Source organism: Oryctolagus cuniculus, chromosome 2 (genome assembly GCF_051225735.1).
Source record: "Oryctolagus cuniculus isolate XC-2025 breed Fujian yellow rabbit chromosome 2, ASM5122573v1, whole genome shotgun sequence".
NCBI classification, from domain to species: Eukaryota; Metazoa; Chordata; class Mammalia; order Lagomorpha; family Leporidae; genus Oryctolagus; species Oryctolagus cuniculus.
The window spans coordinates 159,643,189-159,646,670 of NC_142868.1; the positions used below are offsets into that span (position 1 = coordinate 159,643,189).

Genomic DNA, 3,482 nt, shown 5'->3' on the forward strand with positions numbered 1-3,482 from the left:
GTAGTTTTATTAAGCGTTTTCCTGATAACCAATGAACCTCTTTGCATGTCATCTTCTTTTTACTGCCTCTTCATGTATCTTCTTTGGTTAACACTTTGTTAAATATTTTCTGTTTTTCCTTCCTATTTTTATTTTTAAGATCTATTTATTTATTTGAAAGGCAGAGTTACAGAGAGGGGTAGAGGAGAGAAAAAGATCTTTCATCTTCCATCCACTGGTTTCCTTCCCAAATGGCCACAACAGCCAACACCTGGGCCAGGCTGACGCCAGGAGGCTGCAACCACATCTGGGTCTCCCACGTGAGAAGGGAGGCTCAAGGTATTGGGCCCCCATCTGCCACTTTCCTAAGCCATTAGCAGGGAGCTGGATTGAAAGTGGAGCAGCCAAGACTTGAACCAAGGATGTAGGTGTGCAGGCGGTAGCTTAACCAGTTGTGCCACAACACTAGTCGCTTTACTTATTTCCTTACTGGGTTTATGGCTCATTGAGTTGTAGAAGTGCTCTCTCCATATATTAAGAATACAGTTGGGGCTGGCGCTGTGGCGCAGTGGGTTAAAGCCCTGGCCTGAAGCACTGGCATCCTAAATGGGCGCCGGTTCTAGTCCCGGCTGCTCCTCTTCTGATCCAGCTCTCTGCTCTGGCCTGGGAAAGCAGTAGATGATGGCCCAAGTCCTTGGGCCCCTGCACCCGTGTGGGAGACTGGGAGGAAACTCCTGGTCCTGGCTTCGGATTTGCGCAGTTCCTGCCGTTGAGGCCATCTGGGGAGTGAACCAGCAGATGGAAGACCTCTCTCTCTGTCTCTACCTCACACTCTTTTTTCAAATAAATAAAATAAATCTTAAAAAAAAAGAATACAATCATTTGTCAGAAGTATTGTGAATATTTTATTCCATTTTGTTTTTTGCCTTTTCTTTTTCATAATGGAAAGCAAACATTTTTAATTTGTGTGAATATTAGTGGCTTCCCCAGGATTTTTTGTTTTTAAAGATTTATTTTATTTACTTGAAAGAGTTACAGAGAAAAGTAGAGACACAGAGAGAGGTCTTCCATCTACTGGATCACTCCTCAAATGGCTGCAACGGCCAGAGCTGAGCCAATCCAAAGCCAGGAGCCAGAAGCTTCTTCCGGGTCTCCGTCTCCCATGTGGGTGCAGGAGGAGCTCAAGGACTTGGGCCATCTTCCACTGCTTTCCCAGGTGCATTAGCAGGGAATTGGATAGGAAGTGGACCAGCCAGGACTCAAACTGGTGCTGCAGGCTAGGGCTTTAAAAAAAAAACAACAGGTATTTTAAGCCCAAATTTTGGACTCCTGTGGCTTTGTAAGATCTGGTCCCAGCTCCTTTGTTTTGCAGTCACACTAGCCTTTTTTTTTTATGTTTTTATTTCATAATCATAACTTTTAACTCTGCAATTCCGCTAGACTTGGAGGGGAAGTAAGGAAAACACGGAACCAAAGACCGGCAGGGAGAGCACAATTCAGGGTGTCACGAGCAGATGGGGCGGAGGGCGCTCTCCTGAGCTAGAGGAATGGTCAGGTGGGTGAGATAAAACTCAGACGCATTAGAGTTGTCCACAGTTGGCAATGGTGATCTTCTTGCTGGTCTTGCCATTCTCGGACCCAAAGTGTTCCATGGCTTCCACCATGCCCATGCCCTCTTTCACTCTGCCAAAGACCACATGCTTGCCATCCAACCATTCAGTCTTGACAGTGCAGATGAAGAACTGGGAGCCGTTTGTGTTGGGCCCAGCATTTGCCATGGACAAGATGCCAGGACCTGTGTGCTTGAGCAGGAAGTTTTCATCCTCGAACTTCTCTCCATAGATGGACTTGCCGCCGGTGCCATTGTGGCGTGTGAAGTCACCACCTTGGCACATAAATCCTGGAATAATCCTGTGAAAGCAGGAACCCTTATAACCGAATCCTTTCTCTCTGGTGCTCAGAGCATGGAAGTTTTCTGCTGTCTTTGGAACTTTGTCTGCAAATAGCTCGAAGGAGACGCGGCCCAAAGGCTCGCCGTCGACGGCGATGTCGAAGAACACAGTGGGGTTGACCATGGCTGACGGAGAGCAGCTGCGGGCGACAACGGCGTCTGCAAAACCGCCTTTTTTTTTTTTTTTTTCTAAGATTTTATTTATTTATTTGAGAGAGAGAATTACAGACAGTGAGAGGGAGAGACAGAGAGAAAGGTCCTCTGGCGCTGTGGCTCACTTGGTTAATCCTCTGCCTGCAGTGCCGGCATCCCATATGGGTGCCAGGTTCTAGTCCTGGTTGCTCCTCTTCCAGTCCAGCTCTCTGCTGTGGCCCGGGAAGGCAGTGGAGGATGGCCCAAGTGCTTGGGCCCTGCACCCGCATGGGAGACCAGGGGGAGGCACCTAGCTCCTGGCTTCGGATTGGCACAGTGCGCTGGCCGTGTCGGCCATTTGGGGGGTGAACTAACGGAAGACCTTTCTCTCTGTCTCTCTCACTGTCTAACTCTGCCTAATAAAAAGAAAGAAAGAAAGAAAGAAAGAAAGAAAGAAAGAAAGAAAGAAAGAAAGAAAGAAAAGAAAAGAAAAAGAAAAGTCCTCCCTCCCTTGGTTCATTCCCCAAATGGCTGCAATGGCCGGAGCTATGCAGATCCAAAGCCAGGAGCCAGGTGCTTTCTCCCGGTCTCCCATGCGGGTGCAGGGGCCCAAGCACTTGGGCCATCCTCCACTGCTTTCCCAGGCTACAACAGATAGCTGGATGGGAAGTGGAGCAGCTGGGACCAGAACTGGCACCCATATGGGATGCCAGCACACTAGCCTTTTTTTTTTTTTTAAACTTTTACTTAATGAATATAAATTTCCAAAGTACAGCTTATGGATTACAATGGCTCCCCCCCCCCCCATAACTTCCCTCCCACCCGCAACCCTCCCATCTCCTGCTCCCTCTCCCCTTCCATTCACACCAAGATTCATTTTCAATTATCTTTATATACAGAAGATCAATTTAGCATATATTAAGTAAAGATTTCAACAGTTTGCACCCACACAGAAACACAAAGTGAAAAATACTGTTTGAGTACTAGTTATAGCATTAAATCACAATGTACAGCACATTAAGGACAGAGATCCTACATGAGGAGTTAAGTGCACAGTGACTTCTGTTGTTGACTTAACAAATTGACACTCTTGTTTATGGCATCAGTAATCACCCTAGGCTCTTGTCATGAGTTGCCAAGACTATGGAGGCCTTTTTTCACTGACTAATCATATTTAGACAAGGTCATAGTCAAAGTGGAAGTTCTCTCCTCCCTTCAGAGAAAGGTACCTCCTTCTTTGATGGCCCATTCTTTCCACTGGGATCTCACTCACAGAGATCTTTCATTTATGTTTGTTCGTTTGTTTTGCCACAGTGTCTTGGCTTTCCATGCCTGAAATACTTTCATGGGCTTTTCAGCCGGATCCGAATGCCTTTAGGGCTGATTCTGAGGCCAGAGTGCTGTTTAGGACATCTGCCAT

The 3,482-nt window shown here is 46.9% G+C and overlaps 1 pseudogene across 1 annotated transcript; it reads right to left on the bottom strand.

Moving 5' to 3' along the window:
* Window positions 1-871: 871 nt before the first annotated feature.
* On the bottom strand, window positions 872-2,465 carry LOC100350633 (peptidyl-prolyl cis-trans isomerase A pseudogene; annotated as a pseudogene). The gene has a single exon (XR_016230375.1). The product of XR_016230375.1 is annotated as a peptidyl-prolyl cis-trans isomerase A pseudogene (transcript).
* Window positions 2,466-3,482: the final 1,017 nt, after the last annotated feature.